The following is a 17,986-nucleotide window of genomic DNA, read 5'->3' on the forward strand; positions in this document are numbered from 1 at the left end:
CTATATGTATTGTGTAACATGAAGTCCTATGAGTGTCATCTGATGAAGATCATCAACGGTTAGTGATTAATTTGATCTATATTTCTGCTTTTTGTGACTTAGCTCTGACCTAACTTAATCACATGTTGTGCTTTCGCTGTAAAGCCTTTTTGAAATCGGACATGATGGGTAGATTAACAAGAAGTGTATCTTTCATTTGGTGTATTGGACTTGTTAATGTATGAAAGTTACATATTTCTCAAAAATATTTTTGAATTTCGCGCACTGCCTTTTCAGCAGAATGTTGTCGAGGGGTGTCGCTAGCGGAATCCCTAGCTGAATTAATGAAACTACTAGATCATCAACTAAGTTAGGTCACTGTTCAGACACATGCATTGATCTGTGAGATGGCACCGGAGCAGAAGAAAGATGTTTTACGTGCCCCCAACCGGTTGTGTTTTTTTGTTTGTTTATCTGTGTTGTTTGTAACTTATTTCTTTACCCATTTTGTACATAATGTTGCCGCTACCGTCTTTTATGACCGAAAATAACTTCTAGACATCAGGACTGCGATTACTCACCACAGACTAGCAGAATCATTTTTCTTCTTTCACGACTCTGATGAGCCTGTATTCCTGTACTCCCTGTTCACTCATGACTGCACGGCCAGGCACAACTCCAACGCCATCATTAAATTTGCCGATGACACAACAGTGGCCTGATCACCGACAACAACGAGACAGCCTATAGGGAGGAGGTAAGAGACCTAGCCGTGTGGTTCCAGGAAAACAACCTCTCCCTCAACATGATCAAGACAAAGGAGATGATTGTGGACTACAGGAAAAAGAGGACCAAGCACGCTCCCATTCTCATTGATGGGGCTGTAGTGGAGCAGGTTGAGAGCTTCAAGTTCCTTGGTGTCCACATCACCAACAAACTAGAATGGTCCAAACACACCAAGACAGTCGTGAAGAGTGCACAACAAAACCTATTCCCCCTCAGGAGACTGAAAATATTTGGCATTGCTCCTCAGATCCTCAAAATGTTCTACAGCTGCACCATCAAGTGGTTGCATCACTGCCTGGTATGGCAACTGCTCGGCCTCCGACCGCAAGGCACTACAGAGAGTATTGCGGACGGCCCAGTACATCACTGGGGCCAAGCTTCCTGCCATCCAGAACCTCTATACCAGGCGGTGTCAGAGGAAGGCCCTAAAATTTGTTGAAGACTCCAGCCGCTCTAGTCATAGACTGTTCTCTCTGCCGGTTTGTGGGTGTACTATTTTTTCATTTTAGTAGAGCATTTGATTTAGTGGATCATGAAATCATTTTGACAAAATTATTGCATTATGGGTTTAAGGAGGCAGCATTGAATTGGGAAACAGTCATATTTAACTGACAGGAAACAGTCCACCTATATCAATTGGTCGTTTTCTTTCCCTCATGCTTTAAACTGTGGAATACCTCAGGGCAGGTGCTTTCGGCCACTTCTTTACTTAATATACAGTGGGGCAAAAAAGTATTTAGTCAGCAACCAATTGTGCAAGTTCTCCCACTTAAAATGATGAGAGATGCCTGTAATTTTCATCATAGGTACACTTCAACTATGACAGACAAAATTAGAAAAAAAATCCAGAAAATCCAATTGTAAGATTTTTTATGAATTTATTTGCAAATTATGGTGGAAAATAAGTATTTGGTCACCTACAAACAAGTCAGATTTCTGGCTCTCACAGACCTGTAACTTCTTCTTTAAGAGGCTCCTCTGTCCTCCACTCGTTACCTGTATTAATGGCACCTGTTTGAACTTGTTATCAGTATAAAAGACACCTGTCCACAACCTCAAACAGTCACACTCCAAACTCCACTATGGCCAAGACCAAAGAGCTGTCAAAGGACACCAGAAACAAAATTGTAGACCTGCACCAGGCTGGGAAGACTGAATCTGCAATAGGTAAGCAGCTTGGTTTGAAGAAATCAACTGTGGGAGCAATTATTAGGAAATGGAAGACAAACAAGACCACTGATAATCTCCCTCGATCTGGGGCTCCACGCAAGATCTCACCCCGTGGGGTCAAAATGATCACAAGAACGGTGAGCAAAAATCCCAGAACCACACAGGGGGACCTAGTGAATGACCTGCAGAGAGCTAGGACCAAAGTAACAAAGCCTACCATCAGTAACACACTACACCGCCAGGGACTCAAATCCTGCAGTGCCAGACGTGTCCCCCTGCTTAAGCCAGTACATGTCCAGGCCCGTCTGAAGTTTGCTAGAGAGCATTTGGATGCTCCAGAAGAAGATTGGGAGAATGTCATATGGTCAGATGAAACCAAAATATAACTTTTTGGTAAAAACTCAACAAGTCGTGTTTGGAGGACAAAGAATGCTGAGTTGCATCCAAAGAACACCATACCTAATGCGAATGCCCTCATTGGAGGGAGTTGAAAGTCTGTGTTCCCCAGCAACAGCCCCAAAACATCACTGCTCTAGAGGAGATCTGCATGGAGGAATGGGCCAAAATACCAGCAACAGTGTGTGAAAACCTTGTGAAGACTTACAGAAAACGTTTGACCTCTGTCATTGCCAACAAAGGGTATACAGTGCCTTGCGAAAGTATTCGGCCCCCTTGAACTTTGCGACCTTTTGCCACATTTCAGGCTTCAAACATAAAGATATAAAACTGTATTTTTTTGTGAAGAATCAACAACAAGTGGGACACAATCATGAAGTGGAATGACATTTATTGGATATTTCAAACTTTTTAAACAAATCAAAAACTGAAAAATTGGGCGTGCAAAATTATTCAGCCCCTTTACTTTCAGTGCAGCAAACTCTCTCCAGAAGTTCAGTGAGGATCTCTGAATGATCCAATGTTGACCTAAATGACTAATGATGATAAATACAATCCACCTGTGTGTAATCAAGTCTCCGTATAAATGCACCTGCACTGTGATAGTCTCAGAGGTCCGTCAAAAGCGCAGAGAGCATCATGAAGAACAAGGAACACAACAGGCAGGACCGAGATACTGTTGTGAAGAAGTTTAAAGCCGGATTTGGATACAAAAAGATTTCCCAAGCTTTAAACATCCCAAGGAGCACTGTGCAAGCGATAATATTGAAATGGAAGGAGTATCAGACCACTGCAAATCTACCAAGACCTGGCCGTCCCTCAACTTTCAGCTCATACAAGGAGAAGACTGATCAGAGATGCAGCCAAGAGGCCCATGATCACTCTGGATGAACTGCAGAGATCTACAGCTGAGGTGGGAGACTCTGTCCATAGGACAACAATCAGTCGTATATTGCACAAATCTGGCCTTTATGGAAGAGTGGCAAGAAGAAAGTAATTTCTTAAAGATATCCATAGAAAGTGTCATTTAAAGTTTGCCACAAGCCACCTGGGAGACACACCAAACATGTGGAAGAAGGTGCTCTGGTCAGATGAAACCAAAATTGAACTTTTTGGCAACAATGCAAAACGTTATGTTTGGCGTAAAAGCAACACAGCTCATCACCCTGAACACACCATCCCCACTGTCAAACATGGAGGTGGCAGCATCATGGTTTGGGCCTGCTTTTCTTCAGCAGGGACAGGGAAGATGGTTAAAATTGATGGGAAGATGGATGGAGCCAAATACAGGACCATTCTGGAAGAAAACCTGATGGAGTCTGCAAAAGACCTGAGACTGAGACGGAGATTTGTCTTCCAACAAGACAATGATCCAAAACATAAAGCAAAATCTACAATGGAATGGTTCAAAAATAAACATATCCAGGTGTTAGAATGGCCAAGTCAAAGTCCAGACCTGAATCCAATCGAGAATCTGTGGAAAGAACTGAAAACTGCTGTTCACAAATGCTCTCCATCCAACCTCACTGAGCTCTAGCTGTTTTGCAAGGAGGAATGGCAAAAAATGTCAGTCTCTCGATGTGCAAAACTGATAGAGACATACTCCAAGCGACTTACAGCTGTAATCACAGCAAAAGGTGGCGCTACAAAGTATTAACTTAAGGGGGCTGAATAATTTTGCACGCCCAATTTTTCAGTTTTTGATTTGTTAAAAAAGTTTGAAATATCCAATAAATGTCGTTCCACTTCATGATTGTGTCCCACTTGTTGTTGATTCTTCACAAAAAATACAGTTTTATATCTTTATGTTTGAAGCCTGAAATGTGGCAAAAGGTCGCAAAGTTCAAGGGGGCCGAATACTTTTGCAAGGCACTGTATAACAAAGTATTGATATAAACTTTTGTTATTTACCAAATACTTATTTTCCACCATAATTTGCAAATAAATTCATTAAAAATCCTTTCAATGTGATCTTCTGGAGAAAAAAAATCATATTGTCTGTCATAGTTGAAGTGTACCTATGATGACAATTACAGGTCTCTCTCATATTTTTAAGTGGGAGAACTTGCACAATTGGTGGCTGACTAAATACTTTTTTGCCCCACTGTATACCAACGACATTCTTTATCTGAAACTCAAGCTACTATATTTGCAGATGATACTACAATTTATACAGCAAGACAATTGGTTCAACTGGTAGAGCAAGCTCTACAAGTAGATCTGGGAAATATTAGGGATTGGGTTTGCCGGAACAAACTTGTTTTAAACACCAAGAAAACCATGGTCTGTTCCACCAGGAAAAGGCCAACACAGCATGGGATGCAATTAAGTATGGGGGGAGTACGAATTGAGGAAGTGGTAGAAACCAAACCACTAGGGGTGCAGCTACACAACTGATTATCATGGTCGTCTAAAATAAGTAATCTATGTAAAATAAATGTTACTGCCTGCATGATCAGAGGGAGAGCTAAAAATGTTTTAAATCCAGTAAAAAAAATTAAGTAAACAACCCAAGCATTAATTGAGAGTCAGGTGAACTACTGTTCTGTGGTCTGGAGAAATGCATCAGCAAGTGAATGTAGAAGGCTGCAGATTGCACAGAACAAAGCAGCAAGGATTGTTTTAAGGTGGAGATATGGTTATTCTGTTGTAGTCATGCTCAATGCTCTTGGTTGGTCATCAATCTACAAGATAATTGAAAAAAACATGCTTATTTCATTTCCCCATGTGCACCATTTAAAACGGCCAGCCTCTATTCACAACAGTTGGTAAGAGACAGACATTCAGTAAATGGGGGTGGCAAGTAGCCTAGTGGTTAGAGGATTGGGCCAGTAATCGAAAGGTTGCTGGATTGAATCACCGAGCTGACAAGGTAAAAGTTGTTCTGCCCCTGAACAAGGCAGTTATTAACCCACTGTTCCCTGGTAGGCCGTCATTGTAAATAAGAATTTGTTCTTAACTGACTTGCCTAGTTAAACAAAGGTTCAATTAAAAAATTATAAACACATAAATAAATACTAGAAATAGATTGTCCACGTGTTATCCAGAAAGAAAAGAGAAATAGGCAAAATAACATTTCCATTTAGAGCAACAAAGAAATGGATTAACTTATCTGAGCAAATAAGGAACCTTTCAATATATAAATTCAAACAATCATTTAGAATCGTTTAAATATAATAAATTGGAAGGTTGTGCGGGACTATCTATCTTTTCAGACTGTTTTTTATCTGGTCAATATGTCAGTGTAACCGTGTGTTATATGTGAAAATGTGATAGTATTACAAATTATATTTTAATGTTTAATGATTCTTGGAAGATAAGCAAAATAATGACTAAAAGAGATCGTAATAACATCTAAATCATATATGCATATCTGTGTACGTAGCCAATAAACTTTGATTTGTTTTGATCTTTAATTCCCTATTCATCAGAACTTACATTTAACCTCTCATCTGTTAAGGCTAGGGCTGATTTCAAGGTTTTACTGCTAATCTACAAAGCATTACATGGGCTTGCTCCTACCTCCTATCTATCCGTTTTTGGTCCAACCATACATACCTACACGTACGCTACGGTCACAAGAGGCAGGCCTCCTTTTTGTCCCTAGAATTTCCAAGCAAACAGCTGGAGGCAGGGCTTTCTCCTATAGAGCTCCATTTTTATGGAATGGTCTGCCTATCCATGTGAGAGATGCAGCCTCGGTCTCGACCTTTAAGTCTTTACTGAAGACTCATCTCTTCAGTGGGTCATATGATTGAGTGTAGTCTGGCCCAGGAGTGTGAAGGTGAACAGAAAGGCACTGGAGCAACGAACCGACCTTGCTGTCTCTGCCTGGCTGGTTCCCCTCTCTCCACTGGGATTCTCTGCCTCACACCCTATTACAGGGGCTGAGTCACTGGCTTACTGGGGATCTTCCATGCTTTCCCTAAGAGGGGTGCGCCACTTGAGTAGGTTGAGTCACTGACGTGATCTTCCTGTCCGGGTTGGCGCCCCCCCTTGGGTCCATGCCATGGGGGAGATCTCCATGGGCTATACTCAGCCTTGTCTCAGGATAGGAAGTTGGTGGTTGAAGATATCCCTCTAGTGGTGTGGGGGCTGTGCTTTGGCAAAGTGGGTGGGGTTATATCCTGCCTGTTTGGCCCTGTCCGGGGTATCGTCGGGCGGGGCCACAGTGTCTCCCGACCCCTCCTGTCTCAGCCTCCAGTATTTATGCTGCAATAGTTTGTGTCAGGGGGCTAGGGTCAGTCTGTTATATCTGGAGTATTTCTCCTGTCTTCTCCGGTGTATTGTGTGAATTTAAGTATGCTCTCTCTAATTCTCTCTCTTTTTTTTGCTCTCTTTTTTGCTCTCTCAGAGGACCTGAGCCCTAGGACCATGCCTCAGGACTACCTGGCCTGATGACTCCTTGCTGTCCTCAGTTCACCTGGTCGTGCTGCTACTCCAGTTTCAACTGTTCTGCCTGCGGCTATGGAACCCTGACCTTTTCACCGGACATGCTTCCTTGTCCCAGAACTCTCTAGAGTCAGCAGGAGCGGAAGAGATCTTTTATATTTGAGATTTTTTCAAAGTAGCCACCCTTGGTCTTGATGAAAGCTTTGCACACTTTTGGCATTCTCTCAACCAGCTTCATAAGATAGTCACCTGGAATGCATTTCAATTAACAGGTGTGCCTTGTTAAAAGTTAATTTATGAACTTTCTTTCCTTCTTAATGTGTTTGAGCCAATCAGTTGTGTTGTGACAAGGTAGGGGTGGTATACAGAAGATAAAAAGAAAAAGAGTCCATATTATGGCAAGAACAGGTCAAATAAGCAAAGAGAAATTACAATCCATCATTACTTTAAGACATGAAGGTCAGTCAATCCAGAAAATGTCAAGAACTTTCAAAGTTTCTTCAAGTGCAGTCGCAAAAACCATCAAGCACTATGATGAAACTGGCTCTCATGAGGACCGCCACAGCAAAGGAAGACCCAGAGTTACCTCTGATGCAGAGGATAAGCTCATTAGAGTTAACTGCACCTCAGATTGCAGACCAAATAAAAGTAACAGAAACATCTCAAAATTAACTGTTCAGAGGAGACTGCGTGAATCATGCTTTCATGGTCGAATTGCTGAGAGTAGGTGAATGGATTATCTCTGCATGTGTGGTTCCCACCTTGAAGCATGAAGAAGGAGGTGTGATGGTTTGGGGGTGCTTTGCTGGTGACACTGTCAGTGATTTATTTAGAATTCAAGGCACTCTTAACCAGCATGGCTACCACAGCATTCTGAAGCAATACACCATCCCATCTGGTTTGCGCTTAGTAGGACTATAATTTGTTTTTCAACAGGACAATGACCCAACACACCTCCAGGCTGTATAAGGTCTATTTGACCAAGAAAGAGAGTGACGGAGTGCTGCATCAGATAACCTGGCCCCCACAATCACCCGACCTCAACATAATTGTTATGGTTTGGGATGATTTGGCCTGCAGAGAGAAGGAAAAGCAGCCAACAAGTGCTCAGCATATGTGGGAACTCCTTCAAGACTGTTGGGAAAGCATTCCAGGTTAAGCTGGTTGAGAGAATGCCAAGAGTGTGCAAGCTGTCATCAAGGCAAAGGGTGGCTACTTTGAAGAATCTCAAATATAAAATATATTTTGATTTGTTTCACACTTTTTTTTAGCTACTACATGATTCCATGTGTTATTTCAGAATTTGTAAATATTCATTATCATTCTACAATGTAGAAAATAGCAAAAATAAAGAAAAATCCTTGAATGAGTAGGTGTGTCCAAACTTTTACTCAGTTCAACCTACATAGCTGGGTAGATCAATGGAGATTGCTTAGCAATAGAGAAAAATAGACATCTTGAATTGTAATCAGTACATAGGTGAGATTTATTCATTCAGAGCACAGTACGCAAACTCAGATCCATATAGCGAAAAATAATGACATTTTGCAGATGAAAGTCAATGAGTGTCATGGCCAAACCAACATTATTGACTGCTTGTGGAATAACAACAAAAACAAAGAAAGCATCCTGTGTGGAAGAACATCACGTGTTATGGTGATACTTATCAACAGATGAAGAGTGAACCCCTGGATTCAGATGTACAGAAGCGGTAGCTATGTTAATGACAGAGCAATTGATGCCAGCTAGCTAACATTACGTTCTCTTCCAAGTCATCACGTATTGTTAGCATCTCAGTGTGTTCTGTTATCAATCTGTGATGTAAGATTCAATCATTGATGCATGAGCTCCCATGTGCCACAAAAATCAGTGGGTAATTTACCTTTGTGGATGCTAGCCCAAGCCCATCCCACTGCAATTTGTCATTGAGAGAACATGTCCCTTTTAGACTAATTAACATATTCTGAACATAGGCAGTAAACCTATTTATTCCATTTTCCAACCAAATATATAATTGGACTATTCTCACCGAACAACAATTTTATTTTCTTCCTCAGAAGTGTTGTAGGACTGCACACAGTTACATAGACATACAAACAAGCCAGGCCTAGAAAAGGGCAACATTTACAAGTGAATGCATGGCATAGCTGACATTATACCCTTGTATTGCAGAAAAGACTAGATTAAATAAAGATGAAATATTAGCGCTGAAATCTTATAAAAAAAACAGCCCATACGTCAGCTACTTTTTTTTCAAGTTTCTATTTTATTACATGAAATACTTGAATCGAAGCTTCTAGTACACAAATTCAGTGAGAAAATGTTTTCCCTTTAAAACTTGTCATTTTAAGATGAACCTTTCCACTTCCCACAACTTTTATTTCTGGATGACAAATTTGTTATGACACATCAGCATTCAGTATTCTACCGGTAGAATGGGATTTATTTCCAGGTTGTCCCCATTAAAAGTTAATTAAGGACTTTTTCATCTTGGTCCAGCACTATTGAGTTTGGTCTTCTAGAATCTATTGTGCTTTCAATACTGTACATGGGGAGAAGACACATCCTGGGAACAGACCATTTTGATTGGAACAGTTTACAGATTCCCCGCAATCATGAAACACCAATGAGATAAGACTCAAGAACTGTCAGACACGCGAATAAACCTTTTTGCCCATCAAGACCTGAACCCAGACAGCTGTCGGGGTCTGCTACGATCATTTCAGCACTGGTAAATCAAGTCTGATCGATTTCGAGTTTATTTGAACTGTTATGCTGTGGGATTCTGTATTTTACATTATAGCCATTACCATATATATGATTAAATATTATCTGATGTTGGCTGTGTGAGGTATCTGCATTTGTGCACTTGAGCATCATCATGAGATTAAACAACTGCTTGCTACGTCTACTTGCCTGTTTGTGTGTGTGACAAGAACTGAGTAACATGGTGTGACCTGCATGTTGCAAAACTGTAGATAACAGCCCGGCAGATGCTTTGTCCTTGTGTTTGTATGTGACAATATTGAGCACATGGTGTGACTTGCTGTATCTTACAAAGTTGTGGTTAATCAGGTATAGGGAGGGGTGGTCATCACGAGGTTTAACTCAGATGGAAAAATACTGAACAACACAATAGCAGGAACTGAGCAACTGTTATAACTAGGGACAGTGAGAATCTATACATCGACAGAGGGTGGACTCCAAGAAGAGCCAAGAGGCGGGGACCAGCCTGAGCGCCTGCGATAGGCTGAGCAAGTCTAAACCACGCTCAGCCTCTACTGTGATAGGCCAACAGACGGGTTGGAACTATGTCTATCACAGTATAAGAACAACTGTTTACGTACATACTGTCAGTTCCCTGTTCTGCCCTGCGTGGTATTACAGTGAGCCCGTATATACGAAAGTTGCATTTGCCATTTATTGCTTAGCTAATAAAAGTACATAGAGTACAATCAGTGACTCAGTGTTATAACTTGGTTCTGATACCAGATTCGGTTCTGATACCGAAACGCAAACAATGCTAACCAGGCGTTAACAGCAACACAAAATTAGCCTAAATTAGCTAGCTAGATAGTTTGTAGTCTAGCTAGGGAGTGAGTTTCACATTTTGGGGAAGCAATTTTTTCACCACAAAAAAAGGCACCTTTATAACAAATGATTGCATGCCTATATCATTGCATTTGCAGACTAATGTAAGCCTACTGTTCCTAATGTGATGAGTAGATTGGATAGTGATAATTTAGGCTATTAATAAACGCGTAGTGGCATAGGCTATATCAGATAAATGTATTTCCTCTGCACAGGGAAAATGTGGCCTTTGATAATCGTGATGCAATTCTACTACACTTTATATGACCGGAGACATTAGCAGAATATTTTTTAATACGATAGTAGCCTAGGCCACCTCTGACACTGACAACATATCAATAAAAACGAAGTTGTCTTGAATGCAACCATTTCATTTGACAAAATGCTGGATACCTTCTACCCATGACCATGAAAAAGGGAGAAGCAAATTATACAATATGACGTCCATATCGCCTGGAGGAGGACATTGTCCAAAACAACTCCAATGGTGATTAAATATTGACATGATAACCAATTGATAATTTTCTGAGAACTTTATTCATAAGAGGGAAAATGGATGTACATTACAGCATAGGACAAAGGCCTCAATGGGATAGGACAACCTGCTGTGTTGACTATTGTGTGTTCCAGGTCAACAATAGATTATCTTTATATGATACTAAAACCCCAGAATGAATTAAACACAACCAAACAATTTAAGAGCCCTGGTGGTATAGGTGACCCGAAGAAGTGCTATTCTAACATCTGGTGTGCTTCTCATTTGTTTTATGTACTGTAGGTTCACCAGCTGACCTCTATCAAGACACCCATGTCAACTGGATTCCCACTGTGAAGATGAGCAGTACTGCAGCAGCAGTTTCTACTTCTACTACTTTGTCCTTTTCCAGATATGAAAAGAGACATCCCTCAGTTATATGAGATGGTAGTTATATGCTGTGCTTTGGTCAATCTGAATGCTTCTGTTGTGCAATTTGAAAAGAGCACCTGTTTTAACTAGGGAAGCCAGTTAAGAACAAATTCTTATTTACAATGACGGCCTAGGAACTGCCTTGTTCAGGGGGAGAACGACATATTTTTACCTTGTCAGCTCGGAGATTCGATCTAGCAACCTTTCACCTTGTCGTCATGATAAAAGTGCCCCCTTAAACCGTATGAACATTTAAAAAAATATTTGGAACGTGTAAAATACTATTGCTTATGATATTGTAAACATACTGTACTTTAATAATAGGCTAGCTAGTATATGGGTGAAATACAAAAGTAATGTCATCTCTGCTTTGCCTAGCCCCATTGAATAAAAAAGTATTTCTTATAGCCCAACTATTTTTTCTCATTTACAATTTAAACACATTAAGCATAGACCATGTAACTGTTGTGGTAGTCTTTGGCAAACCATCTTCATTATCACAGTGGCACCTCCAAGTGCCACTCAGACCTTCTGGGAGAAAAGTATCTGGCATTGAACTTGGTGGTAGTAGTTGTATGTTTGAAGAGAAGGATCCCATCATCTCCTACTTCCAGACGTTTCACCACCTAGATTCCTTAGGGTTGGATTTGCACTAAACAATTTCATGTCAGCACAAGGCATGTACCAAATCTAGTATAATGATTAGCCTCATACATTATCAACTGGTATTGGTTTTAGACTGAGAACATGTAGCTAAACAATGTGCGAGTTAAGCTATTCTCTACTTCATATGCACAAAGTCAAGAGGTGCATTGCAAATGCCTATTAAGCTAATGCCATCATACTGTAGGGCAGTGGTTCCCAACTCCGGTCCCCTAGTACCCCCAACAGTAACCATTTATTGTAACCCCGGACAAACACACCTATTTCAACTTGTCAACTAATCATCAGGCCCTCTGAGTTGAATCAGGTATGTTTTTCCGGGGCTACAGAAAAAACATGTGCTGTTGGGGGGTACTCAAGGACTGGAGTTGGGAACCATTGCTGTAGGCCTATGGCTGCATTGGCATTGCATTCCATTATCAGCTGCAAGATGGGTTCACATGGCTGATATCCTGACAAAATAATGACATTCAAATTAAGCTAATTGGAGAGTTTATGACTGAACAAAAAGGTAATGTTCATTTGAGAATACAACACAGAAACAGACATTGGAGACCGATTCCCTTCCTCTCTTTATTGCAAGATTGTGATGTGATTAGTCAACATCGACACTAGTTTAAATACTTAACTTCGAAGAAGCATCACTTTAATGTCATTTAAAAGTGTACAAGTAAGCTGATTCATATGTAAAGTTGAGACATTTTAGTAACAAATAGGTTGTTATTAGTAAATAATAATTTCAAGTGAAAGGTCAATACCAGAGGTGGCCAAACACTGATCCCTGATCTACTGGGTGAGCAGACTTTAATTCCAGCCCAGCAATAGCACACTTGATTATTAACTAATTAGGTTTGATTGATTGAATCTGGAACAGAAGCGTGCACACCTACCAGGGTTGGCCTGTTCCAGTTGTAATAGGTTTATACATTGTGTGACTTAAACTGTATTTTTGTTCACAAAATGTACTAATATAGGTACACATATAATCCATGGTATACAAGGATATACCCTTATTCTCTTGGGACGTTCATTGGGACCTCTTCATCTGCAGACAGGGTTTCACAGCTCTGTATCTGAGGACAGAAAACGTCATAAAGAAACCTTATACTCAAATTAGACAGCACTGAATATGATGTTGCTATATCTCTCTGTACTTAATTTTTCTCGCTAGGGATTGGAACTGGAGAATATTTTCATAATGTCCTCCCACAAAAGTACCTGCCCTATCCAGGGTAGCCTACCCTCCCTTCTCTGACAGATCGAACTGATAGCTAATACTTTCACCCTCTTCCGTGGCTGTTAGCTAGCTACTGCTACCGAGCTACAAATGCATTTAGTTACAACGATAAATACATCAAGATAGCTAGCTGACATGAAATTCGCTAACTGGTGATATTTAATTTACTTAGCTAGCTAACTTACACATTATGTAAAGTTAGCAGCTCATTCGAGTTAGCTTGCACACAACGTTTATGTAGCAAGCCAATAATACATGGCTTTTGATCATTGTCGAAATGTATTTATTTACTTGAATACGTTCTCTCTCTGCGTCCGTTTTCTGTGTCCTTACAAAAACGAAATAATGGGCATTCTTCAAGTTCTTTCCGGTGGTAGCAAAATGCAGCCAACCATGTGGACGATTGGAAGACTTCCAACATGGCGCTGGTGCGGTTGCTAGGTGATTTATGACGCAACTGCAAGCCCTTTATAGTGCATGATCGTCTTCCTTCCTGCAGCTGTCTCCTTAGTCTTATTCAAAGCCTGGCCTTTGGGAATTGAAAGTCGATAGATACCACTATGTAGTCTTATATAACATGTCCATAACAAGTTTGTGGGTAAAAGCCTGTGTGGTGTTAAGAGGTCAGCAAAGAGTCACTGTATGTGTCATTTGAAAAACCCTGTGAATCGAAATCGGTAGCAAGCCCTCAGCAGAACATGATGTTTACAGCCTGACAGGCTATATGGCTATCTATGATACATGATTTGATAAAGGCTTTGAATAAGGCATTGAATTCAATGGATGGCATTTCTATGAAAATATCCCTCTATGTAGTCTTATCTGTCATCATTACTCGTGTATATGTTTGTTTTCTTACATTAGCTTGCTGAATAGCAAAATGCATTAGTGGACTACTCAGCACTAATACCACCAAGGCAGAAAACACAAGTCTCTTCAAATGTAATTCTTCAAGGCTTTTTGTCAGTTATGTAAGTACTAATGATCAATATGGTTGGGGTTTTTAAGTCAACAATCTCAGTATTTTTGGTCTAAACACCACTGTACATCACTGTAGGCCTACATACAGTGCATTCGGAAAGTATTCAGACCCCTTGACTTTATTCACATTTTGTTACGTTACAGCCTTATTCTAAAATTGATTAAATTAATTATTCCCTCATCAATCTACACACAATACCTAATAAGGACAACGTGAAAACAGGTTATTGGACATTTTTGCAAATTTGTTAAAAATAAAAAACAGAAATACCTTATTTACATAAGTTTTCAGACCCTTTGCTATGAGACTCGAAAGGTGCATCCTGTTTCCATTGATCACCCTTGAGATGTTTCTACAACTTGATTGGGCTCCACCTGTGGTAATTCAATTGATTGGACATGTTTTGGAAAGGCACACATCTGTCTATTTAAGGTTCCACAGTTGACAGTGTTTGTCAGAGAAAAACCAAGCCATGAGGTCAAAGGAATTGTCCATAGAGCTCTGAGACAGGATTGTGTCGAGACACAGATCTGGGGAAGGGTACCAAACAATTTCTGCAGCATTGAAGGTCCCCAAGTACACAGTGGCCTCCCTTGTTCTTAAATGGAAGAAGTTTGGAACCACCAAGACTCTTCCTAGAGCTGGCCAAACTGAGCAATTGGGGGAGAAGGGCCTTGGTCAGGGAGGTGACCAAGAACCTGATCGTCACTCTGACAGAGCTCCAGAGTTCCTCTGGGAGATGGGAGAGCCTTCCAGAAGGACAACCATCTCTGCAGCACTCCACCAATCAGGCCTTTATGGTAGAGTGGCCAGATGGAAGCCACTCCTCAGTAAAAGGCACATGACAGCCAAAGGCCATGGACTCTCAGACCATGAGAAACAAGATTCTCTGGTCTGATGAACCCAAGATTGAACTCTTTGGCCTGAATGCCAAGCGTCACGTCTGGAGGAAACCTGGCACCATCCCTACGGTGAAGCATGGTGGTGGCAGCATCATGCTGTGGGGAAACTAGTCAGAATCAAGGGAAAGATGAACGGAGTAAAGTACAGAGAGATCCTTGGTGAAAACCTGCTCCAGAGCACTCAGGACCTCAGACTGGGGCAAAGGTTCAGCTTCCAACAAGTCAACGACCCTAAGCACACAGCCAAGACAACGCAGGAGTGGCTTTGGGACAAGTCTCTGAATAGCCCAGCCAGAGCCCGGACTTGAACCGATCTAACCGATCTTCCATGGAAGCAATCTGGAGAGACCTGAAACTAGCTGTGCAGCGACATTTCACATCCAACCTGACAGAGCTTGAGAGGATCTGCAGAGAAGAATGGGAGAAACTCCACAAATATTTTTATTAATTTATTTAATAAACCTTTATTTAAGTAGGCAAGTCAGTTAAGAACAAATTCTTATTTACAGTGACAGCCTAGGAACATTGGGTTAACTGCCTTGTTCAGGGGCAGAACAACAGATTTTACCTTGTCAGCTTGGGGATTCGATCTAGCAACCTTTCGGTTACTGGCCCATCACTCTAACCACAAGACTAACCGCCCCGTGTGCCAAGCTTCTAGCGTCATACCCAAGAAGACTCGAGGCTTTAATCACTGCCAAAGGTGCTTCAACAAAGCACCGTGTGATGGGTCTGAATACTTATACTTATGTATATTATATATATATATCTTATGTAATTTTTTAAATTTTATTTACATTTGGAAAAATGTCTAAAAATCTGTTTTTACTTTGTCCTTATGGGGTATTGCGTGTAGATTGATGAGGGAAAAAATATTTATTCAAATTTAGGATAAGACTGTAACGTAACAAAATGTGAAAAAAGTCACGGGGTCTGAATACTTTCCAAATGCACTGTACATACGATTACTATCTCGCTTTAAAAAATAGTCTGTTTTTGACACAAAGAACAACTGTCAAGAGTGTTCTAGATCTTCTACAGTAAATGGCCCATTGGTTGTTTCTAATATTACACATAGTGATTAAAAAGCAATGTGTGTGGTAGTGAACTGGTTTTAGGTGATGTTATGTTCCATTATGGTGCCTTCTCATGCGGAAGGGTTAGTCGTGATAATCTTCATAATAATTTACATTTGAATTAACAGGACCATTTCAGGTTTTCTGGAGGAAGATGCTTCTAAGGAGCTTTTGTATGAAGACTTAAAGATGATGCTGTCTTAAAGAACAGTTACATTTTTTTTTTTTTATCGACCGGAAAGATATATCCATATTTTGTTTTGTTATGTTTTGACATCTCCTTTTGTCTAGTATTCAGCCCAACTTAGCAGCTTCAATTGCTGGAGAACACTGAATCCAGCAAATATCTATTTGAGGATCAACCATCCATCAATTCTAGAGTAAGAAGTATCTTCACTGTATGATGCTGAATAGTCTTGTTGATACATTTCAATGTAAAACACATTATTTTAAACATTAACACTACAATTTAAATGGCTGCTGCAGTTGTGCAGTTGCATCTCCAGTGATGCAAAAATTGATGTCAAGGAAAATGAGACCTGGTTGTGGGACAAAATGCCCCAAAGATGAGTTAAACTTTTTGAGGTCTTTTACCCCTCAATTGGTAGTTAAAGTCTTGTCCAATCACTGCAACTCCCCTACAGACTCAGGTGAGTCTAAGGTTTTGAGCCATGCGTCCTGTGAAACACAACCCTGCTAAGCTGCACCACTTCTTGACACACTGCTCGCTCAACCCGGAAGCACCACTGTGTCAGAGGAAACACTGGCGATGGCGACCGAAGTTAGCTTGCAGGCACCCACCACAAGGAATTGCTAGAGCGCAAGTAAATGCTGGCCTGCCAAAACCTCCCCTAACCTGGACAATTAATTGCACACCGCTTCAAGCGTCTCTCGACACCTGGGATCGAACCCGGGTCTGTAGAGACACCTCAAGCACTGCAATGTAGACCATTGCGCCACTCGGGAGTCCCTTGTTTTATCTATTTTATCATGGAGAGAGAAATCCTGACTAAGGAGGAAGCCATAGCCAACCCCATTAAGGAGGAGGAGCTCTACCACAGTCTCATACATGAAATTCATCCAAACCACTTGAGGTCAGTACAGAGAGTACCTGCACTCTGGAGTATATACCTTCTCAGTAAGGAAGCATGGGCAAAGCTTCTGATTAGAGGAATGACAGTCAGATGAAAACATGTTGTGTTCAAACAGAATAATCCTTTCAGTTTGAAGTCGCATGTCTGACCAGAACTCAATTCAGGATACAATTAAAGAACTACCTGAATCAGCAGATGATAGTGTTGTGACTGAGTTTCTAGCTAAAACTGGATGTAAGGTGGTGGGGAGGGTGATGAGGTGCATGATAAGATACAAGGGTCAACTCACAAACTGCTCATTTTGTGGATGTTGAAGCATCACTCATATAACACGGTCTAAACATAGATTGGCCCTCACTGGATCAAAGTATTTTATGATGGACAAGGCCCTGCGTGTAGACAGGACTGGCTGACACAATCTCACTGTAGAGGGGGTCAGGAGATGGGGATCAGGAGATGGTAGAGTACAGTCCGTGCTTCTACATCTGCATTGCTTGCTGTTTGGGGTTTTAGGTTGGGTTTCTGTACAGCACTTTGTCGTCTCGGCTGATGTAAAAAGGGTCTATAAATACATTTGATTGATTTATTGATACTACACTGGACAACATAAGGTACATAGAGGAAACTGTTTCCCACTACATGTATGTGCAGGACAACAATCCTGTCCCCATGAGTAGGGCAGACGTATCACATATCCCAGCTGAAATGAACGTGAGACTGAGGTTGAAGAGGATCATTTCTCAGCTCCCAAGGACAAAGGTGCAGTGAATGAAACACTGGAGTTGGTACCTGGTGAGGCAGAGTACAACAA

At 41.0% G+C, this 17,986-nt stretch overlaps 1 long non-coding RNA gene across 1 annotated transcript; it reads right to left on the reverse strand.

Moving 5' to 3' along the window:
- Positions 1-10,828: 10,828 nt before the first annotated feature.
- On the reverse strand, positions 10,829-13,550 carry LOC110508732. The gene is made up of 3 exons (XR_002471355.2): positions 13,413-13,550; positions 12,893-12,957; positions 10,829-11,847 (listed from the first exon to the last, which is right to left on the reverse strand). It is a non-coding gene; the product is annotated as an uncharacterized LOC110508732 (long non-coding RNA).
- Between the last annotated feature and the right edge of the window lie 4,436 nt (positions 13,551-17,986).

This window comes from Oncorhynchus mykiss, chromosome 28 (assembly GCF_013265735.2).
Source record: "Oncorhynchus mykiss isolate Arlee chromosome 28, USDA_OmykA_1.1, whole genome shotgun sequence".
NCBI lineage: Eukaryota > Metazoa > Chordata > Actinopteri > Salmoniformes > Salmonidae > Oncorhynchus > Oncorhynchus mykiss.